Below are 24,854 nucleotides of genomic sequence, written 5' to 3' on the forward strand. Positions count from 1 at the left end.
AGGGTTTGGTAGGAAGCCCTGATTGCAGCTGAAGTGGCAGCTTTCAGTCGGCATCGGGGGATTGGAGAACATGGTGTCGTACTCTGCTGCGTGTAAACGCCTTGCTCCCTGTCGACTCGGGGTGAATCATGGGTGAGTTTTCGGAACAACACTGCCTTCCAGTCTCTGGCCATCTGCTATCTAAGGAAATAGAAACAGAGTTATTTGTTCAGTTCGAAGTCCTGGGCAATGTGAAAGATGGAACAGTTCTAATACAAAATTGGAGACTTGGAAACTGGTTGGAGAGGAAGTAATAAAAGAGAAGCTGAATATAAAGTTGGAAGTCAGGAGACATTCAATAAAAAGGAAGAGTGTGCAAAAGTAGGTGGAGATGGACATGGAAAAGAAGTGTCACTAGTCCCAAAGTCTTAAATCGATTTTTATTTCCAAGATGCCACGAGACCTGCTGAGATTTTCCAGTAATTTCATTTGTTGGTTTAGAAACAGAAGATGGTAGTGATCCTGGACCAAACAGTTCTCCCGTGCGCTGGGGATATTTGACTTACTGTGTCTATGTCCCACACTGAAACCTCACGGTCCTGCCGCACCTCCACTCTCGTTACTGACAATATACTATTCATTACGTTAAACGCAAGAAGAACAATTGCGAAACGTTGAGGGAGAGTTCTCTTCTGTTTTCATCAGAACAATCTGAATCACTGAAAATTGGTTCAAGACATGTGACATGTCTCTGTCAGACCCCTAGCAAGTGGCCATTCGCTTTCCGTGCTTTTGAACACTTTGGGTGGTGCACGGTTGGTTTGGAACCTCACGTTTTGAAATGGACATCATTCATTGTATTTTCGGCTGCACTGATAAAGTTGTCTCTGGCGCCTCCAGTAAAATGGAAACAGTGTTCACTCAGAAACCGACGTGTGATCAAAAGCAGGCGGACAGATGTGTCAATGAAAGCAGCAAGAACATACCCCTGTGAAGTGTTGCAATACTGCACTTGGAACGAAGAGCCGGAATTGTAATAAGCGGTGAAAGCGCCCATTGTGAGGCTTGCACACACCACCCTCAGATTAAGCATCTCACACTGCACCGACTGAGCTAACCTAGCACGGTGCACTGTGGATTAGTTTGCTATTATATTGCGAGCATAATTCATCTGCAATTTGTTAGGATCCAGTTCATTCCTCCTAATCACAAAAATATCATTCACACCTTTCACTTCAGTTATTCCTTCAAAGCATTACAACCGATTTAACACTTGTCCCGGGATTTAAGGTTCAACCGTAATAATTTTACCCGTAATATGTTTATCCTCACCATTATATCGCTGATGTGATTTCCAATCACTCTGACAGACAGTAAATCCGTCGGGAAATTACATAAGGAAACCCAATCATTTCCGTTTACAGTGTTGGGCATTTCCCATCTGCTGACGAGACAGAGTCGTCTCAATCAACACTTTCTTTGTCCTTTCTACCTAAAACCTTGACCACTTCTTATTGTCAAGTCAGGATTTTTATTTATAACACGTTCCAAGAACTGGATCAACATTCCAATGCCCTGAAGCCCTTTCCAATTTAAAGTGAAAGTTTTGCTCCTTTCACACGGAAAGAGCTGTTACTAAGGAAGGAGTTTCCACGAGTTGTTTCCCATGGCTTGGCAGAAAGTCGCTGATTGAAGCTGCAGTGGCCGCTTTCTGTTGGCATCGGGAGCTTGGAGAAAGTGATGTCGTATTCTGCTGCGTGTAAACGTCTCACTCCCTGCGGACTTGGGGTGAATCATGGATGAGTTTTATCGGTTACAATGTCAATATATGGTCGGGGTAAATGGTTGTGCTGAAATATTTGAGGCTTATTCCCTGGGTGGGCTCGAACCACCAACATTTCACCCAACTGCGCTGACCATTTGAGATACAGAAACTGGCAACGCAGATATCCTAAAGCAAAGTTATCGACGGGATATGAGGATACGTCGGACAGCAGGAATTTGCGTTGTTTTCAGAGACGGCCGCTGATTTTATCACCGAGAGGGTAAGCATACTGAGGAGCTGCAAATACTCAAACTAAAAGGAATCCACAAATGCGCAGTTCTCTCACATACATCTCCACATAGTAGCGCACTTACGATTTTGGTATTTGAAGCCACGATTCGATAGAAACTGAAGCTTCAAAATCCAGCATATTAGACCGCTCGACCACGCTACCACACAAAATCCAAGACTCAGATTTGTTATGACTAGTGTTTCAGCATCGATTCACTTCAGACACATAGAACTCGCAAATTTTGTAACGAAATTGGCGTAATTTAAGAAGGAAGACGAATGAAAATGCACAGACAAGGAACAGGCCCTTCATCCATTCAAGCCTGAGCTGATCCAAATCTACTGTTTAAACCTGTCACCCAATTCTAAGCATCTGTATCCCTCTGCTTCCCACCTACTCATGCATCTATCCAGACGGATCTTAAATGCATCTACCGTGATTACCTCTCCCGTCTCTGCTGGGAACGCATTCCAGACACTCACCACGCGCTGTGCCAAGTAGTTGCCGCGTGTATCCCTCTTAAACATTTCACCTCTCACCTTGAAAGCGTGACCTCTCGGTAGTTAATCCTTCAACCTGGGAAATAAAACTTTTCTCTATCGACGCTGTTTGTACCCTTCATGATTTTGTAAACCTCAAAACGGTCCGCCTCAAACTCCTTTTTTCGAATGAAAACAAACCTAACCTACGCAACCTCTCTTCCTAGATTGCACCTTACATACGAGGCAACATCCGCTTAAACCTTTTACGTGCCCTCTCCTAAGCGTCCACATCCTTTTGGTAATGTGGCGGCAGAAATTTACACAGTATTCTAAGTGTGGCCAGACCAATGTATTGTTCAATTTCAACATGACTTTCCAGCCATTCTATTCAATACCCCATCCAATGAAGCCAAACATACTATATGACTGCTTGACCACTCTATCCACCTGTGCAGCAAGCTTCAGTGTATAATGGACCTGTACTCACAGATCTCTCTGTCCATCAATATTTTTTCCACAAAGCTCTTCCGTTCATTGTATAACCCCATCTAGAATTAGACTAACCAAAATATCTCACCTCACATTTGTCTGTTTTGAACTCCAGCTGCCACTTTTACGCCCAATTTTCAGTATATCAATATCCTCCTGTACTCTTTAACGGTCACTTATACTTTCTGCTAGTCCAGAAATCTTCGTGTCATCTGCAAACTTTCTGATCATTCCAACAGTGCTGTCTTCCAGATCATTTATGTATATCACAATCAAAAGTGGCCTCAACACTGACCCCTGTGGAGCACTACTGCTCATCTTTCTCCATTTCCCGAAACTCATTCAACTGCCACTCCCTGTCTCCTATTGCACAACTAATTAATTATCCACTTGTCTAGAACACGCTGCACACCATGTTACTTTACGTTCTGTATTTGGTTACCTTATCTAACTCCTTACTATAGTGCATGTATGTGACATCAACAACCTTTGCTTCATCTATCAACTTGGGCACTTCCCTGAAAAACTCTATGCCTCTCACTGATATGCACATTATTTTGTAAATATGAATAATCCTATCCCTCAGTACCTTCTGCAGCAACTTTCCCAACACTGATGTTAGGCCCATTGTTCTGTAGTTATCCAGAATATCCCTATATACTTCTTGTACAGGGGACAATATGAGCAACTTTCCAGTCAGCCAGAACCTCACCTGTGCTGAAGCATGCCACGAACATATCTGCCAGTGCCCCAACTATTTCCTCTCTGACCTCAATCAGGAACCAGGGATAGATCCCATCCGTTCCTGGGGATTTGTCCACATTAATTACCACTAGCCTGCCCAACACAGCTTCCCTTCTTATGTCACCATGATCCAGACTAATCAAATGTCTAACTCTAGACTCAACATTCACCATGTTCCTCTCCTCAGTGACCACTGATGCAAAATAAACATTCAGAATCATACCCAATCTCTCAGATTCGACATACAGCCTTCGTTCATTTTCCGTTAGTGGAACAATCCTTTCTCTGGTTACCCGTTTACTTCTTATATATGAATAATAGACTTTAGGATTCTCCTCAATTGTGCTAGCGTGAAGTTGTTTCATGACCCCTTTTAACCCCCTTCATTCCTCGTTTCAGACTTGTCCTACTCTTCTCATGTTCCTCCAGGGACCATTATGTTCTTGGCTGCCGAGGCGTTATGCATGCTTGCCTTTTCCTCATGGCGAGTCGTGCAATTGTCCTGTCATCAACAGTTCACGAATATTGCCTTTCGAATCATTTGCCTTCAACGGGACATGCCTACCCTGCACTATATTTAACCTATCTTTGAAAGCCTGCCACGTATGAAATGTGGACCTTCCTACAAAAAGCTGTTTCCAATCCACATTTCCGACCTCCTGCATAATTTTGATATAATTAGCTTTGTCCCAGGATAGTACTCTTTCCTCATGACCACTCTGATCTTTGTCAATGAATATTCTAACACTTACAGAATATTGGACACTTCCCAAAGAAATCACTCACAGCAACTGTTATCACCAGGCCTGGCTTATTCCCCAATATCAGATCCAATATGGCCTATTCCCTCGTCGCACTATTGATATACCACTCCAGAAAACCCACCTGGAGGCTTCCTACAAATGGTATCCCATCCAGACCTCTGACGCTAAGAGTATCCCGGACAATGTTGGGAAAACAGAAATCTTCAATCAACACTAAATAATTGCCTCTACGTCTTTCCATGATCTGTTTAACTATGTTTTTCTTACACCTCACGCTCACTGTAATACAGCCCCAAAAATCTAACCTCACCCTTCTTATTTCACTGCTCCATCCATAGTGTCTCACGACCCAAGCCTTACATGGTGTCCTCCTTTCGCACAGCCATGATATCATCTCTGACCAGCAATGCAACTCCTTCTCCTTTTTCTTCCCTCCCTGTCCCATCTGAAGCATCTATACCCTAGAACATTTGGTTGCCAACCATGCCCTTCCTTCAACTAAATCTCTGTGATCGCAATAACGTCATATTCCCCGGCATCAACCTAAACCCTAAGTTCATCTGTCTATACTCCATGCATTAAGTTGGTGCATTTCAGGCCACCAGTTCTTTTGCATTCATCTGCTCTCTGCCTAATCTTCCCATTATTAATGTTATCTTCCTGATTCTTAGCGTTTCCAGTTTCCACCGCACTGCCGATTTGTTTAATCTTGTGGTTCCCAGCCCCCTGCCACAACAGTATAAAACCTCCCCAACAGCAGTCGCAACAACTCCCGAAAGGACATTCGTTCCCGTCTGGTTCAGATGTAGATCGTCAAATTTCTTATAGTCCCACATTGTCCAGAACTGGTCCAACGAATCTGAAACCCACCCTGCAGCACCATTCTTCAAGTCACGTGTTCATCGTGCCTTTTTTTATTCATTTCTCCGCTGGCAGTCACACGGCACCGGCATTAATCGCGAGATTACTACCTTTGAGGTCCTCCTTTTTAATTTCTCTCCTGGCTCCCTGAATTCTCCCTGCAGGTCCTCATCTCATGCCTGTATGCACATTGACAACTGGCTGTTCACGATCCCCTTTTCGAATGCTCTCCAGCCGATGAGCGACATCCCTGGCCTGAGCACCTGGGAGGCAACATAACTCTCCAGAATTGCTGATGCTCCACAGTGAGTCCACCCGCAGCTCCAGAGTGACCACGCGGTCAAGCAAGTGCTGCAGCTGGACACACTTCTTTCAAGTGCACGTTTAGAAAACCTTTACAAGGATTTGAAAGGTTTGCACTGCTTGGACATGAGAACGAAACTGAATAGGCTTCGTCAGATTCCCAGGAGCTTCAGGGCTTAGATATGGCCTCTCAGAAGCTTATAAAATCATGAGGAAGACAGACAAAGTAAATAGTCAGGGAGCACTTTTTCACAAGACACGCGAGTTCAAATCTACATTGCAAACATTTAATGTGAGAGAGGAAAAATTTAAAATGGATGTGAGGGACACATGTTTTTCACACAGAACTTTTCTGTGTGTGGAATGAATTGCCACATTTAGTGGCAGAGTCTGGTGCACTCAGAACATTTCAAAGGCATCTGAATGGGTGTATAGACAGAAGACCCCGGAGAGATAAGGCACAAATATTGTGAGATATGTATGGATTACTTTCGGTTATGTGTTTAGCAAGGGCAAGTTGGCTCGCGGGATTTGTTTCCATGCTCGACAACTCTGAGATGCTCCAGCCATCGGCAACGGTTTGAATACACCATTTGCAAAAAAAACGCATGATGTTTGTTACTCAGTCAGCGAGTTTGTCTATTTTGTTCGGAGGGTGGATGGGCCCAATCGATCCAGAGATGAAGGTTTTCCGGATATTTGCTGCCAATGACCATTCTTCTTGACACTTTCCCAAGTTCGCCATCAAAGATTTTGGCTGAAGAAAAATACCTCACATATCGCATTACCCATTTTCCTCTCCAGCGAATCCAAAACCTGACAGCTCTTAACGTGGAACAGAATCAGAACTGAAAAGGCAGTACCATGATCAGACTCACCGAAGCTTACGTGCTGTCTGTGATGCACTGTGAGTCGTCTCTGACATGAACCGCTCGCACAAGTAACAGCGAGGCAATTCCAAACCTACTGGAGATTTAGTTTATTGCCAAGTCCCAGAAAGTGCTCAAGTATCATAAAACAAAACAGAACAACAACGAACCAATAAGAGTGAACATTTCCAATTGTATCCATGATTAAATTAGGCCATCAATGCCCCGGTGATCACCTTTCTCCATCACCAGGACAGTAATGAAGGAAATGAAAGTATAGCAACGTCTCACATCGCGATTGCCCACCTTTTCACCACAGAATCAAATAACGTCGAACAGATTCAATGCAGGATCTTCTTTCGAAATAACGGTGAGATAACTATGTCTATTCACTTTCAGAATAAACGGGGAACAACACAAGTTGTCTGGAATATGAATAACCAACATAGACTACTTGGGTTACAGATTCTACTGATGCACAGACTTTCATATGAAAAGGCACCTTGGGTGATTGCCCTGCACCCAGAAATCTTCTGACTGCCTTCTGTTTGCCCTGTCACATTAACCTTGTGCTGCTCTAATCGAATTTGTAGTTCTTGCCATTTGTCCGTATTGCTACTAGGGATAGCTGGTCGTGGCAACTCGTGACTGCCACACAAATTCTTGGCCAAAGTAGGATTGTCCCGCAACGTGATTCGCAGTGCACGAACTTCGCAACGAGGATATGCCACGCGGCAAGTTACAAAGCACGCTTCCATTTATTAAAGTCAGTTTCTGGGAACTGACAACCAGTTTCCTCCTTACACTCGGAATTATGACAACACATAAACCAACAGCCTCTCTCAGAGACAAGCGACCAATGCCCATCTTGTGCCGGACAAACGTAGTTGACAAGATTGCACGCAGGGACTGCACAGAAAACTACAGAGGAGAAGCAGACAGACGACCATCGAGCTGCATTCATGCAGTTCAGTTACCCGATAAACCCCATGCACAGCTGTTCCTTGTAGGTACACACAGGGCACTGAGTCTTTCTGACTCCGGGACTTGGGACCCGGATTATATGACCGTCTGCAGCACTGGTTACTTCCTTGTGTGAGGTAACTCACGATGGAACATATGTAAAACACGATAGCTCATTGAGAAAATAGTACCCAAGAGACGTATTTCTGTTGTGTTTCTGGTCCTGTTCCTGACATGACATCCAACATTGTACTTATTGCGTGCTTCCTGACGATTCGGTGGATGCTTCCGTGATTGCATTGTGTGCAGTAATCTGCGTTTTAGCTGCAATTAGGTGCGTTTGAAACCCAGGATCACCTACCTCTATGCTGTTTTCTTCTTCACACGCGCAATTGCAACACAGTAAACGATCAATTAATATTGGAAAATGACATATACAGGCGTGTGAAAAGCCCAGTTTCCGTGGCAATTATGCAATGGTTAGAGATTACATTGATTCAGGAGATAAGGATGGAACATGTGTTTGGGTAGAGATGAGGAACATTGAGGAAAGAGGAAACCAGCCGGTGTAGCTTACAAGAACAATAACAGTAACCACAGTGTGAAAAAAAAATACAGGAAAAATACCGCCTGTGAATGCTAAAAGAAGGCAAGAATTATGGGAGACATTCATTTCCCTTCTTCCACTCCCGTTTCAATTGTAAAGAAACTTTGAAGAAAAACAATCGAAAAGTCATATATGCAACATCGAACAACGTGCGTCATACCTTGGCCATTGATTACCGTAGATTAGAATACTTACAATATGGAAACAGGTCCTTCTGCCCAGCAACTCCACACCGACCCGCCCCAGCCCAAATGCATTCCTCTCCATTCACCACGTCAATTTAGCACGGCCATTTCACCTAACCGGTACATTTTGGGCTATGGGAGAAAACCAGAGCAAGTGCACGCAGCCACGGGGAGAATGTGCAAACTCCACACATTCAGTTGCATGAGGCGGGAATTGACCCTGACTCTGTGGTATTGTGTAACAGCAGCGCTCACGATGGTGTCAGCGTTAGATGGGACTTATATGCCGTCTTTTATTGGGAAAAATCTATTTCATTGTGAGCATCTGGAAAGACCAGCTCCTTCGCCAGAAAAAGAAATGAATATGTCTCTAACCTTGGATTGTTTCATGCCCAAGAAGACTCAGATCAATACCTCTCTTGATCAGCTCTGCTGATCATGTTTGCAAAGAGATCTAGCAAATTGCCAAAGTGGGATTGTCCTTTCAATCAATAATTTTGACTCAGTTTGGCTGCAAATATCTTTTCGTAAATTTGTGTTTTTCTTCCTTTACATTGGTGTCTCGCACCTGACAATTGACAGCAGAGGTGGGAGAGGAGAACGGAAGCATTGATCTCATCAAGTCAACGGCAGCTTACAATGATTTGGTCAATGCTCAAGCCACCCATGCTGTCGGTAGTCATGGCTGAGTGGTTAAGGCGATAGACTAGAAATTCATTGGGGTTTCCCCACGTAGGTTCGAATCCTGCTGACTACGTAATAAATGATTTCCTGCTGGTACAATTTTCGCTTAAAGTTCGGAAAAACTATTTTGTGAACCAGGCCGGTAATTTGATTGGACTTGGGAAACTCGATTTCTTCATCAGAAATGTTCCATAGATAAAACATTATCTCTTTCTCTTTCCAGATACACTGCTCGACACATCGGGTTTCTGCAGCTGTTATTGAACGTCCTGAGCAGAAGTGCTACTTTTCATTCGATTCCTTTAATCCCTGTCCACTGTTCTCTGACTCGGGTCACTGGCAACACTTCCTCCTGCTCGTCAAAGTGCTCATTCCCCACCGCTCCCTCTCCATCATTAGAAACAACCGCAGGAAATCGCCACTTAACCATCTTTGTTCCAAAGTGAAATTCATCAGCCTCGGGAATCTCTCCACCAAACGGGACTTCTCATCCCTGGACATGGTGCAAGCCAGAGGATTGTGAAGAGATACTGTGAAAATATTTTCAGCTGGCAGTTGAAAAAATGTTTAGGAAGCAAACCATATAACTTAGGCTCCAGCTTTGTAAATCTTGAGAAATTCTTTGGGAAATGGAATCAGAGGAGAATGAAAAAGTGTGAACTGTCGGACGGAGTAGAGGACGGGACATTGACTCTGATGTTCTCGGGACAGGAACTGATCTGAGACATTGAAATCATTCTCGCTCACGTACGTGAGGAATGCGAACTTCATCTAGACTCTGGGACAATGAAAAACTCTGGAATACTCAAGACAATATCCAAATATTTCCTGGGATCACTACAGTACGAGTTCCATAGATGAGTCATTTTTGGCCCAGTGTGTGCAGGAGGGCTTCCTGACACAGTACGTACATATGCCTTCAAGGGACGAAGCCACTTTCGATTTAGTACTGGGTAACGAGCCTGGCCAGGTTTTAGATTCGGAAGTAGGTGAGCACTTTGGAGACATCGATCACAATTCTCTGAGGTTTACTTTCGTGATTGAAGGGGATAGGTGCATCCACGGAGCAAGTGTTTCAGCTAGTGGAAGGGAATTTACGATGCAATGGGGTAAGATTTAGGAAGCGTAGAATGGGGTAGGAAACTGCAGGGGGTGAGCACATTAAAATGTGGAGCTTATTCAAGGAAAGCTGAAACTTTATTGCTGGAACAGCACAGCAGGTCAGGCAGCATCTAGGGAACAGGAGATTCGACGTTTCGGGCACATGCCCTTCTTCTCCTGAAGAAGGGCATGTGCCCGAAACGTCGAATCTCCTGTTCCCTAGATGCTGCCTGACCTGCTGTGCTGTTCCAGCAATAAAGTTTCAGCTTTGATCTCCAGCGTCTGCAGACCTCACTTTATCCTTTTCAAGGAAAAGCTCCTGTGTGTCCTAGATAAGTATGTACCTATCAGGCAGGGAGGAAGATCTAGAACGCGTGAGCCGTGGTTTACTAAGGAAGTGGAATCCCTGGTCAAGAAGAACAAGACGTCTTATGTTAGGATAAAATGTGAAAACTCAGTTAGCGCGCTCGAGGGTTCCAACGATATCAGGAGAGACCTAAAAAGAGAGCTGAGAAGAGCCAGGAGGAGACATGAGAAGTTGTTGGCAGATAGGATCAGGGTTAACCCTAAGGCCTTCCATAGGTATGTCAGGAATAAAAGAATGACGAGAGTTAAATTTGGGACAATCAAGGATAATAGTGGGAAGTTGTGTGTGAAGTCAGAGAAGATAGGGGAAGTACTAAATAAATATTTTTCGACAGTGTTCGCTATAGAAAATGAAAATATTGGCGAGGAAGATGCAGAGCTACTTGCGTCTAGACGAGAAGAGATTGAGGTTCACAAGGAAGAGATATTTGAAATACTGCAGAGTGTGAAAAAAGATAAGTCAGCTGGGCCGGATGGGAGCGATCTGATTTTGTTTAGCAAATGCACTGCAGGAAGGTACAAATCAGGCTGATGTTTACAACGGCTCGTTTTGAGCCGCTAATTTCAGTGAAGTGGCGGCGCCAATAAAAGGTGTCACGCATCTCGTCTAATTCCACATCATGAGCTCGAAATGACCAGAGGTTTCTCGCCGAGTTTCTGCAGGGTCTTGTTTGGACGACACCATGACACGTTTTCACTGGAGTGGATCATGAAATCGCGTCGTGACTGTTTTTAAAACGATGGAAACTTCCAGCAGAGAAGGACGCGACCCTGAAGCAGGCAGCTGAGGACAAATGTTTCTCCTTTGCCAGTGAAAGGCACTGCTTCACAAATTCGAAACTTCGAAGTGAAGCAATGTTGGTGAGTATCTTCGGTGCTTGTTCACCTTTTTAATTCTGATTCCGTGAAAGTTCATGGCATTACATATCGACATTCTGCCAATCGCCAGCCTTTCACTTGGGCCAGTGGCATAATGGAGAACGTGTCTGACTTCGGATCAGAAGATTGTAGTTTCGAGGCCTACCTGGCTTGAGGGGGAGTGTTTTGCTTTAACCGTGGTATACTTTGACGCTCCCCTGTCAAGTTTTCTCGGGACATCGCCACTGTGCTTCCGCATGAAAAGCCTGCATTTGTCCTATTGTCCATTTCAAATTCCAGCTCTCCACAACGGACACTTCCGTCTGTTTGGCGGTATCTTCTGGTGTGTCTCCCTCTGTGGGTGAAAATGAGCATGAGTTCCTCAAAAGAGTTACAATTCGTTATACTTCTGTCCCAGTATTGTGACATGTAAGAACATAGGATAACCTCATTGACATTTGACCTGGAAACATTAGAACACGTGAGACTTTGGGCCAAAGTTCGAAACTGCGACTAGAATAGATGGCTCTCTGATTAGCCGCAATGCACACGGGCGGAATGGCCTTTTCCCACTTTGTAAATCTTCGAAGACAATATGAAAAAAATCTGCAACGAAAATGTTCAGACAGGGTGTTTTATTTACACCATGTACGATAGTATCTATCGCCTTCTCTTGTTATTTACTTGTGAGGATTCGGTATTCTCAGCACCGTGGCCCGGATCGTATTCCCGCTCATGGAATGGTTGTATTATTCAGCAAACATATCGGTGTTCCAGTACGTCTGCCGATTTTCCGATGCTGGCAGGTCGTTGGTTTTGTCCAAAACATTATGAAGGTAAACATAAAACAAATAGCTGCAGATGCAGGAAATCTGAGCCAAAACGAAAATTGTTTGTGCAGCGGAGCATGACTGGCAACAGAAACGTTGACTCTCCTGCTCCTCGGATGCAGCCTGACCTGCTGTCCTTTTCCAGCATCACTCTGATCTAAAGTCAGGTTTCCAGCATCTACAGTCCTCACTTTAGCCTAGTTTCTTCAGTGTCTCTGGTTCCCAATTCAAGAACTCCATCTCTAGCGGTTTCATGTTTGTACCTCCGTGCTGAGGAGTTGAAGAGTGAAGAAAAGTAACTCACCTCCTCCATCTCTGGGGTAATTAGGGACTGAAAATGAATCGTGTCCCATTGAAATATATCTACATGCGAATTAATCTCTGTCTCTTATTGGGAACCATCTCTTTCATTGTAACCATCAGGAAAGATCATTTAGTTCGCCAGAAAAAGAAATGAATATGTCACTAAATTTTGTTTGCTTCAGGTCCGAGAATACTGAGATCAATAGCTCCTTTGCTTACTTCTGCTGGTCATGTTCGCAAAGAGATATGGCAAATTGCCAAGTGTGATTTTCCTTTCAATAAAAAAATTTGACTCAGTTTGCCTGCAAACATCTTTTACTACCTTTGTGCTTTTCTTCTTTTACATTGGTGTCTCGCACCTTCCAAATGACAGCAAAGGTATGAAAGGAGATGGAAGCATTTCGCTCATCAAGACAGCGAGAGCTTTCAATGAGATTACGGCTGATTTGGTCTATGCTCAACCCGCCTGAGCCATCTGTAGTCATGGCCGAGTGGTTAAGGCGATGGATTAGAAATCCATTGGGGTTTCCCCACGTAGGTTCGAATCCTGCTGACTACGTTATGAATGCATTCCTGCTGGTACAATTATCGCTCAAAATTCAGAAAAACTATTTTGTGAACCAGGCCGGTAATTTGATTAGACTTGGGAAACTCGAGTTCTTCATCAGAAATGTTCCATATTTAAAACATTAACTCTGTTTCTCTTTCCAGATACACTGCTCGACACATCGGGTTTCTGCAGCTGTTATTGAACGTCCTGAGCAGAACTGCTGCTTTTCATTAGATTCCTTTAATCCCTGTCCTCCGTTCTCTGACTCGGGTCAGTGGCAACACTTCCTCCTGCTCGTCAAAGTGCTCATTCCCCACCGCTCCCTCTCCATCATTAGAAACAACCGCAGGAAATCGCCACTTAACCATTTTTGTTCCAAAGTGAAACTCATCAGCCTCGGGAATCTCTCCACCAAACGGGACTTCTCATCCCTGGACATGGTGCAAGCCAGAGGATTGTGAAGAGACACTGTGAAAATATTGTCAGTTGGCAGTTGAAAAAATGTTTAGGAAGCAAACCATATAATTTAGGCTCCAGCTTTGTAAATCTTGAGAAACTCTTTGGGAAATGGAATCAGAGGAGAATGAAGAAGTGTGAACTGTCGGACCGAGTAGAGGACGGGACATTGACTCTGCTGTTCTCGGGACAGGAACTGATCTGAGACATTGAAGTCATTCTCGCTCACGTACGTGAGGAATGCAAACTTCATCTGGACTCTGGGACAATGAAAAACTCTGGAACACTCAAGACAATGATGTGTTTCTGTTCGCCGAGCTGGAAGTTTTTGTTGGAAACGTTTCGTCCCCTGTCTCGGTGGCATCCTCAGTGCTTGGGAACCTCCTGTGAAGCGCTTCTGTGGTGTTTCGTGCGGCATTTATGGTGGCCTGTCCTTGCCGCTTCCTGTTGTCAGTTTCAGCTCTCCGCTGCAGTGGCTGGTATATTGGGTCCAAGTCGATGTGTTTGTTGATGGAGTTTGTGGATGAGTGCCATGCTTCTGGGAATTCCCTGGTTGTTCTTTGTTTGGCTTGCCCTATAATAGTAGTGTTGTCCCACTCGAATTCATGTTGCTTGTCGTCTGTGTGTGTGGCGACTATGCATAGTTGGTCGCTTCGTTTCATGGTTAGTTGATGTTCCTGGATGCGGTTCGTTAGCTGTCTTCCTGTTTGTCCGGTATAGTGTTTTGTGCAGTCATTGCATGGGATTTTGTATACTACATTAGTTTTGCTCATGTTGGATATCGTGTCCTTAGTTCTGGTAAGCTGTTGTCTGAGTGTGGCTGTTAGTTTGTGTGCTGTTAAGAGTCCTAGTGGTCGCAGTAGTCTGGCTGTCAGTTTGGAGATGTTCTTGATGTGTGGTAGTGTGGCTAGTCCTTTGGGTTGTGGCATGTCCTCTTTCCGTGGTCTATCCCTTACGCATCTGTTGATAAAATTGCGAGGATATCCGTTTTCGGCGAATACCTTGTATAGGTGTTCCTCTTCCACTTTTTGCAGTTCTGGTGTGCTGCATTGTGTTGTGCCCCTTTTGAATAGTGTCTTGATGCAACTTCGTTTGTGTATGTTGGGGTGGTTGTTCTCATAATTCAGGACTTGGTCTGTGTGTGTGGCTTTCCTGTATACCTTTGTGGTGAATTCTCCGTTAGGTGTTCTCTGTACCATCACGTCTAGGAATGGGAGTTGGTTGCCCTTTTCTTCCTCTCTGGTGAATCGGATTCCTGTGAGTGTGGAGTTGATGATCCTGTGTGTTTTCTCTATTTCCGTGTTTTTAATGATTACAATGGTGTCATCCACGTATCTGAAACAGTGTTTGGGTTGAATTTGCGGAAAGACAGCTCTAATCTTTGCATTACGGCTTCTGCCATGAGTCCCGAGATCGGTGAGCCCAAGGGTGTTCCGTTGATTTGTTCGTATATCTGGTTGTTGAATGTGAAGTGTGTTGTGAGGCACAAGTCCCAAGATTTAGGAAGATTAGGTAAGATTTAGGAAGCGTAGAATGGAGTAGGAAACTGCAGGGGGTGAGCACATTAAAATGTGGAGCTTATTCAAGGAAAAGCTCCTGTGTGTCCTAGATAAGTATGTATCTGTCAGGCAGGGAGGAAGATATAGAACCCGTGAGCCGTGGTTTACTAAGGAAGTGGAATTCCTGGTCAGAAGAACAAGAAGTCTTATGTTAGGACAAAATGTGAAAACTCAGTTAGAGCGCTCGAGGGTTCCAACGATATCAGGAAAGATCTAAACAGAGAGCTGAGAAGAGCCAGGAGGAGACATGTGAAGTTGTTGGCAGAGAGGATCAGGGTTAACCCTAAGGTTTTCCATAGGTATGTCCGGATTAAAAGAATGACGAGAGTTAAATTTGGGACAAACAAGGATAATAATGGGAAGTTGTGTGTGGAGTCAGAGGAGATAGGGGAAGCGCTAAATAAATATTTTTCGACAGTGTTCGCTATAGAAAATGAAAATGTTGGCGAGGAAGATACTGAGATACTTGCGTCCAGAGTACTAGAGATTGAGGTTCACAAGGATTAGGTGATAAAAATACTGCAGAGTGTGATAACAGACAAGTCCCCTGGGCTGGATGGGATCTGTCCTAGTATCCTCTGGGAAGCAAGGGAAGAGATTGATGAGCCTTTGGCATCGATCGTCAAATCATCGTTTTCTACAGGAATAGTGCCTGTGGAATGGAGCATAGCATACGTTGTTCCCGTGTTCAAAAAGTGTCGCAGAGACAACCTTGATAATTACAGACCAGTGAGTCTCACTGCAGTTGTTGGTAACGTGTTGGAAAAGGTTATTATGTATAGGATTTATGACCATCTGGAAAAGAATAATCTGATCAGGGACAGTCAGCACGGTTTTGTGATGGGTCGGCCTTGCCTAACGAATTTATTGACTTTTTTGACAAAGTGACCAAACAGGGAGATTACAGTAAACCGATTGATGTGGTGTATATGGGTTTCAGAACTTTGTTCGATAAGGTTCCCCACAACAGGCTATTATACAAAATGCGGTGGAATGGAATTGTGGGAGAGATTGCAGCTTTGATCAGTAATTGGCTTGCCAATAGAAAACAGTGTTGTAGTTAATGGAACATGTTCTTCTTGGTATCCATGTACTGGCGGCGTACCACAAGGGTCGGTGTTAGGTCCACTGCTGTTACATGAGATCTAACCTTGCCAATCAGTCTCCCATGGGGAACATTGTTGAACGCCTGACTGAAGTCCATATAGATCACATTTACTGCTCTGCCCTAATCAATCTTCTTTGTTACTTCTTCAAAAAACTCAAATCAAGGTTGTGACACACGATTTCCCACGCACAAAGCCATGTTAACTATCCTGAATCAGTCGTTGCCTTTCCAAATACATGTACATTCTGTTCCTCAGGATTCCCTCCAACAATTGGAGTATTCTTGGCAGATGCAGTTTCATGTCGGGAATGCGACGTCATATACTTTGTTTGGAAGAATCAAAAGACACACTACTATTACAATAGATAGAAACGCAAAAGATGTGCAGTGCAGAGGAGTCTCAGTGTCCTTATACATGAAACGAACAAAGGTTAATCACATATTTATTTCTTGCTGGCAAATAAAAAGCCTTTTTATGATGCTCACAATTAAAGAGATGGTTTCCAAGAAAATAGCAAAATTAAGTCATCAGGAGAGTAATGAATTACCAAGATATCCTTCGTGATTTTTTATGGGACATGTGGGATGTTTTTGATTATGGTTCTCCAAACGTTTTTACAATGGAACCGAGAGTGTTAATGGGAAGTTAAGATCACGCATGACTATTGCCATTTTTGTCACTCACACACAATTGTTTTTCCTTGTATGATTTATTTCGCTTTGTGGTTACTGCGAGTGGGCTTGTAAACTACACATGCTTGTGAGTTCATTCCTCACTGTTTCTCAACTCCAGCCAAACAGAGTTTACATCCTTATTTCCTGAATCAAGGTAATCGCTAACCATTGCATAAATGTCATTAAAACTTCGGTATTTCACACGCCTCTGTATATTCCCTTACAATACGAATTGATCGTTTACTGTATTGCAGTTGTGCATAAGAAGAGAAAAATAGAATAGAGAATGGTGGACCTCCGCTTCACACCCCCGTTATTGAAGCGAAAATGCACATTACTGCCCATAATACGATCGTGGAAGCATGTTCTGAAACGTCAGGAAACACAGAATAAGTGCAGTGCCACAGGGCATGTCAGGGACAGCACCAGAAAGACAACAGAAATGCTGCTATGAGCTCCTATTTTGGATATATTTCTCAATGAGCAATAGAGTGTTACATGTGTTCCATCAGGAGTTACCTCACACAAGGATAGTAACCAGTGTTGCAGACGGTCATATCATCCGAGTTCCAAGCCCTGGAATCAGAGACATTCAATATTCTGTGCATAACTGCAAGGAACAGCTGTCCGAGGCGTTAACAGTCCTGGTGAAATTATGAATGCAGCTCTCTAGTTGTCAGCCTCTTTCTCCTATGTCGTGTTTCGTGCAGTACCTGCGTGGAATCTCGTCAACCACGTTTGACCTGCACATGATACGTATTGGGTCTTGTTTTCTCGTGAGTTGTTGTCTGTGTGAGGCTCTCGGTTTCTGTGCTGTCATCAGTCCGAGTGTTCGGAGGAGTCTGGATATCGTTTTCCAGAATTTGTTTTTAATACAGGGAAGCATGATTTAAAAATTACCTCAAAGCATATCCTCGTTGCGAACTTTGTGTGCCATGCATCTGCGAATGAAGGTGTGTGGATATTGGTTCTTGGCAAAGAATTTGCGTGGGCGTCAGTCCAGCAGTCCCTAGTAGCAATACGTCCAAACGGCAAGGGCCACACATTCGACTAGAATAGCACAACAATAATAGGACAGGGCAAGCAGAAGACTGCCAGACAATTCCTAGAAGCAGGGCACACATCCACGGATTCCATCCGTTGGACCCAATCTGCAATCCCAACAAACGGAAGCAGCGGGAATTTAACCAAATGAATTCGTACCAAAACATGAGAGCAGCGCTTCACAGGAACCTCTGCAGCGCTGATAATGTCACCTAGACAGGCGAGGAAAAGTCTGCAAACCATCTTCCTCGCGTCACCGAACTTTTCAACAAGAACTCCAGAAGCATCCGAACTTCACATCTTTCTGCTCCAAAACACTCCGCTTTTCCACAACAGAGAATTGCACACTCAACTACCGCGTGTAAGATGAGAATACCAGCCCCAACACTACCAAGGCGGCAGTAAGAGCGAGGGGAAACAGCTGCCACTATCATTCCACAGCTACAAACGCTCTCTTTGAAAGGTACATTTTCGTATGAATGTCGGGGCAGCAGTAGAATATGGGAACTAAACAGCCTGCGCTGTGTATTCATATTCTGGACAATGTGAGTAGTTCACAGCTTTCCCTGAAAGTGAGTGGACGTCGTTATCTCACCGCTGTTGTGAAGCCAGATCCTGCACTGAATCTGCTCCCTCGTTTTTTGTTGTTGTGGCGACAAGGTGGGCAATCACAACGTAAAACCTTGTTATATTTCTCTCATTTCCTTAGTTACTGTTCTAGTGAGGGAGGCTGGAGATTGGCTCGCTCAAGCAGATGGAGGCACCAGCACATTTTTGACCTAATTTAATCGAGAATATAATTGGTAATATTCACTTTGCATGGTACATATTTCTGTTATGTTTTATGTTACTTGAGCACTTTCTGTTACTTGGCAATGCACTAAATCTCCAGAATGACGGGAAGCTCCGTTTGGAATTGCTTCGATGGTATTTGTGTGAGCGGTTCTTGACATACATGTCTTTCACTGACTCACAGACAGAAGTAATGAGTTTGTGTGTCTGATAATTACTCTGCACCTGGTCCACGTTAAGAGCTGTAAGTTTTTGGATTCACTCGAGAGTTGAGGGGACAACACGATTTGTGTGGTTTTTTTTTAGTCAACGAAATTATTTGATGGACAACTTGGGAATGTATCAAGGAGAATGGTCATTGTCTGTAAATGTCTGGAAAACATTCCTCTCTGTGTCAGTTCAAATCATTACGCCTCAAGAAAAAATAAAATTCAAACACGCTGACTTAGTATCAAACAGTATGCGTTTTTGCAAGTGGTCTATTCAAACTGTTGTCAGGTACTGGAGTGTCACAGAATTGCCGAGCACGGAAGCAAACCTTCCTATCCAACTTGCACCTGCTGAATAGATGACCGTAACTAATCTAAACATATTTGCCAATATTTGTCACTTATCTCTAGGAACACTTCCTGTCTGTATACCCATTTAGATGCCCTTCGAGTGTTGTGAGTGCACCAAACTCTGCCACTAAATGTGGCAATTTATTCCACACGCACAAAAATGTCTGTATTAAAAACAAATATCGCTCACATCCTTTTCAAATTGTACTGCTCTCATATTAAACCCATGCTATCTCACTTTAAACTCACCTGACTTCTGAATAAGTTTAGATTGACTATGTTCTCTGCTCGTCTACCTCATGATTTTGTAAACTTTTCCAAGGACATCCCTCAGGCCTGAAGCTCCAGGGAAAACTGTCGAAGAATATTCAACTTCTCACTAATGTCCACACCGTGCAAACCTTTCAAATCGTTGTAAATATTATTTTTTAATTATGCGAATGTGTTCATAAAAAGTGTCAGGGGAAATGGCCTGAAGTGAAGCGATGCTGAAACATTAGTCTTGACAGGTTTGGCGCTTAGTTATCGTCAGGGAGCGTCGCTGAGTGGTTTACTGTAGGTAAAAACAATGAATGCAGATGCTGGAGACCAGATTCAGGATTAGTGGTGCTGAAGAGCGCAGCAGTTTAGGCAGCATCCGAGGTGCAGTAAAATCGACGTTTCGGGCGAAACCCTGTATTCCTGATGAAGGGCTTTTGCCTGAAACGTCGATTTTACTACTCCTCGGATGCTGCCTGAACTGCTGTGCTCTTCCAGCACCACTAATCCAGAGAGGTTTCATGTGCTGGGTTTAGGGTCCAGTCTCTATTGTGTCGTGGGTTTGAAACCCAACTTTGCAATAGAACAACTGCAGGCAGTTTTTTATGACAGAACTACACAGGTCCTGATGTTGTTTTAACGGTGTGTTTGTTACTCCTCGGGTCTCTCACCCTCTCTGTGATAAACACGGGTACATGAGCAACTGATTCTTAAAACAATGAGAACTACTTCTGTCCACATCTTCTCGAGCACTGTGCGTTTGGAAGTGTACACGCACAATTTTGCTGCCAGTTGCTGTGTCTCAAATGGTCAGAGCATTTGGTTGAAATGTTGGTTCTCCTAACCCAAAAAGAGCACAGAGCTGTACATCTCTATGACTCTAAGTATTGAGACCGACCATCTTCTGACAATACAACCATGAGAACTCATCCATGATTGACCCTGAGTCCGCAGTGAGTAAAACGGTCACGTGCCAGCAGAATGTGACCCCATTCTCTACAAGTCCCCCAACAGAAAGGGGCCACTGCCGTTTCAAATAGCGGCTTCCTGCACAGACCTGGGACTCAACTCATGGAAAGTCCTTCCTCAGGAACGGCTGTTACCGTGTGAAAGGATAAAAAAATTCTAATTCAAATTGGAAATGGCTTCAGAAGATTGTTCCTGTTTTTAAAACATTTTATAATCAGGATTCCTGTCTCGAATATGAGAAGTGGTAAACTTTGTAGGCAGATAGAACAAAGAAAGTGTTGATGGTGAGGACTGTATCTCTTCAGCAGATGTACACTCTAATCAGAAATGATTTGGTTTCCTGAGGTATTTTCCCGATTGATTTGCAGTCTGCCAGATTGTCCGGGAATCACTTCGGCGACCTAAGGATCAGGGTCAAAATATGAAAATATTAACAGAGAATCGTCAATCCCTGGGCAAGGCCTAAATGGATTGTAATGGTCTGAAGGAATAAATCTGAGAGTTGAAAGATTTAGATTAGATTACAGTGTGGAAACAGGCCCTTCGGCCCAACAAGTCCACACCGACCCGCAACCCACCCATACCCCTAACCTAACACTATGGGCAATTTAGTATGGCCAATTCACCTGACCCTGCACATCTTTGGACTGTGGGAGGAAACCGGAGCACCCGGAGGAAACCCACGTGTGCAAACTCCACACATTCAGTCGCCTGAGGTAGAGAATTGAACCCAGGTCCCTGCTTCAGGTGAGGCAGTAGTGCTAACCACTGTGCTAGCGTGCCGCCACTTGGGTGATGTTATTTGCAATGGAGAGGAATGAACAAGATTTTTGAAAATTGCCGTGTCAGCTGAATTAAACTCAGTATGAAATGATAAATTAACCAACACCAATCCTGTCCTGGCTCGCTCAGTCGGTAGAGCTTGAGACCTTTACTCTCAATGGTGTGGTGTCGAGACCCACGCAGGGCGCTGTTGTTTGTTAATAGGTATGCCGCTCCCCATTAATGTTGCAAGAGCGAATTCCCTCGCTGAGGCAGATTTTGTTGACACATTTTTTCCTCCGATTTTGATCATCTCTTGGTTTCTGAGTGGAAACTGTCTCCACTGTATTGCAGGTGCAAGAGAAAAGGTTATCAGTTCAGCCGAATATGCTTTAAACAATGTCCCTTCCAAAACGTGAAGTACCATTCCAAACGTGCCCCAACCAAAATGTCCAGAGACGTCGAAAGCGAATGGCCACATGACAGTGACAGCTGCATGTCAAATGGTGCTGCAATAGAATTAACTGAATGTGAATGTTCTGATGGAAAGCGAATGGAACTCTCCCTGCAATTTTCCCATAAACTCGGTAAATGATGCTGTTGTGTACCCATATGGGTTTACGTCATGAACAGCTTATTGTCAGTAACACGAGTGGGGGTGATGCAGGATAATGAGGTTTCCGTGTGGGTCAGAAGTGATTTGTTCGAACAGGGAATTCAAACGTCCACAGAGCAGACATTGCTGATTGGTCCAGGATCACACTTCTCCCTTCTGTTTCAGTACCAACAAATGAAATTGCGGGAAAATCTCAGCAGGTCTGGTAGAATCTTGGAATTGAAAATCGAGTTAAGTCTTCAAGACCAGTGACATTTATTTCTCCATGCCCATCTCCGTCTACCTTTTTATTGAATATCTCCTGACTCTCAACTTTATACTCAGTTTCTCTTTTATTACTCCGTCCCCAAACATTCTCCCAGTCTCAAAATTTAATAGCAGAACTGTTTCATCTCTCACCTCGGCGAGTTATGAGAGGAGGACTTCGAAATGCACGATTAACTCTGTTTCTATTTCCTTAGATAATGAATGGCAAGAAACCAGAAGGCATCGGAGGACAGTTAGAGCTTTCAGCCCATCTGGTCTGCCGCCATTCGGTCATGACTCATATCGTTCCCAAACTAATTTTCAGCCTTCTATCTGTGATACTTTTCGGCCCCCTGAATTTAGGATCCAGTCTTTTCCCCAGAGTGCGAATGAAACCGTTCCAACCATCTCCACATGGCAGCTGTTACACCGTATCTGTGTGTGATCGAGCTCAGTTTCCGTCCCACACAGCAAACACGTCTGTTCTGAGCAATGCAATCCCCGCTGCATGACAGATCGATCGCGTCTCTGACCCCACGGATTTTCTGCGAGGCTGTAGTTAGCTCCTTCACCACCAACGGCAAGGACCGGTGCTTCAAAATGTGGGGACAAAGAACGATAGGCACAAGAGTTTGTACAGGTTCGGTCGAAAGGGTTATTGTCAACTTCAGTGGATTCCCTGCTTCAGAGTCTGGGTTTGAATCGCCCAGGCCTGGATAAAATTCCAAGTCAGGAAATGAAGATTTATTGCTCCTCTTCTTGTGGCTAATCTGAATGAAAACCATTTTCTGCTTCCACAGAGAGCACAGAGCCGGTTCTGCCAGAAGGAATCCACTGATTGATTGCATCCAACTGGAATCATCGAGACATAGAAATGTACTGCAGGGAAACAGACCCTTCGTTCAAATCTGTTCATGCTGACAGGAAATCCCAACCCAATTTGGTCCCTCTTGCCAACACATGGTCCATATCCCTCCTAACCCAATTGGTACTTACATACCATTTCAAATGCCTCTTGAATGTTGAAATTGTACGAGCCTCCACCACATCCTCTGGCAGCCATGGCAGCACATACACGAATCAATTGTCACTGCAAATCCCCTCTAAGGATCTCACCTTTCTGAGCTGAAGCTATCTCGCTATTCATTTAATGTCGCTATGTCTAATTCTTGGAACTCCCTCCCTATCGACATCATGGCGGTATCACTGTGTTGAGCACTTCGAGGACGAAGTAAAGTAACTTATCATCTCAATCTCTTGAGTAATTATGGTTGGGCAGTGAAGCCTATCCCAAAGAGTGACGTGCATTCTCCAGAATTTCGTTTCGAAAAGCTGCAGTTTCCAAGTGGACACCCGAAAGTGGTCCAGAACAAGTGTAAAGATTCGAAGGGAAAGTAGGATAAACTGAAAGTCAATGATGACTGGGATGAATGAGGCAGAAAGTGAGTGAGGGGCTGTTGGTACAAGGATCAATGTCAGTGCCAATGATTTAGCCCTTACTGGCCACTGTTAACACCGGCTCACACACCACTCCTGGTAAATTCACCACAATTACGGTCTCTTAGTATGAGTTTCCCTCTGTGCATATTCACGCGGTAAATCGGCCCCGAGAGGATGAACGCATATTGTTTATCCTGTCAGGTTAAAGAGGTGAAGGCATCAGTTTGAAATCAAAGCAAGAAGAGATTGCCTCTTCCTGTACATTTTCAGTGGAGAGTCGCCAGCTGTGAACTTCATTCCTGCACAAGAGGACGTTGATAAAAATTCTCATCGAGCAGCTTTATTACAGAAAGGTGGTCTGGATAACTGTGAGCAAATACTTCATTAATTGCCCTTATTGATTTGAAGAACAGTATCTGTGGTTTCGTCAGTTTAAGCATATGGTACTAACCAGGTGTTAATGGTGTCAAATGCTGTCAAATGTTCTGTACATTGAAAGGTAATTGTTTAAACTTTTTGTAAAAGCCGTATTGTTTCTCCAACATCGCGAAAGTGACGGATCAGCATGCTTCTTGTGTTTGAGCTCAGACCGTTGTTATTTCGTGCTACCAGGCCCTACCGCCTGATGTAGACCCATTAATCTTTGTTCTATCCTGCTAATTCAACGCAGAGTTCTTTTTACTCTGTTCGACAAGGATTTGTCTATCTCTTCTACTATTATTCTCCGTCCGTCTTTTCAAGTTTTTTGGGAATAATGAAGAGACGCAGGAGACACTGCAGACTTGCAGGACAATGTTGTAATAATAACGCATCCAATGAGATAATGGCTCTCATTGTCTGCTGTCACCATTCATTGATTTTAGGCAAACGGCAATGGCATCATAGAAATCCTATAATTGGAGTGAAACTGCTTTTTGTCTGGTCTATTATGAATACTATTTAGAATTGTAAAAGCTCATAACGTTTTGAGAGAACAAATGTCACCTGATCTCAGACCTAAGTAACACAGACATTACTTGGAGACTATGAGCCCAGTTCTACACACTCTGGCCGGGGGAGAGGTGGGGGGGGGGGGGGGGGGCGGAGAAAGCCACGGAACAGTCTCCAATTTTAACACTTTTCCAAGAGTAGAAATGAAAAATGATGGATATTGACGGAAAGAGAGTGGGAGAATGTAGAAGAGAGTGAGATGGTACAGAGAGACAAATGGACACAAACAGAAATTCTCCATTCACCATGGCTGCTCATCGACATAAAGGCGAAGAAAAAGGTAATGAAGGCCAGCCTTTCACCAACTCAGGGCAACAGCAACAGCATTACAGCCGATAAAGGAATTTTGCATTTTTACAGATGACGTCTGTCAGCTCATGAGAG

General features: G+C 43.9%; 1 non-coding gene across 1 annotated transcript; it reads left to right on the forward strand.

Annotated features, from left to right (window-relative positions):
* The first annotated feature begins 12,922 nt into the window (after positions 1–12,922).
* trnas-aga (transfer RNA serine (anticodon AGA)) lies at positions 12,923–13,004 on the forward strand. The gene has a single exon. It is a non-coding gene; the product is annotated as a tRNA-Ser (tRNA).
* Positions 13,005–24,854: the final 11,850 nt, after the last annotated feature.

Source organism: Chiloscyllium plagiosum, unplaced genomic scaffold (assembly GCF_037043375.1).
Source record: "Chiloscyllium plagiosum isolate Xiang-an unplaced genomic scaffold, Cpla_swu_hap1 HiC_scaffold_47, whole genome shotgun sequence".
In the NCBI taxonomy this organism is placed as follows: Eukaryota; Metazoa; Chordata; class Chondrichthyes; order Orectolobiformes; family Hemiscylliidae; genus Chiloscyllium; species Chiloscyllium plagiosum.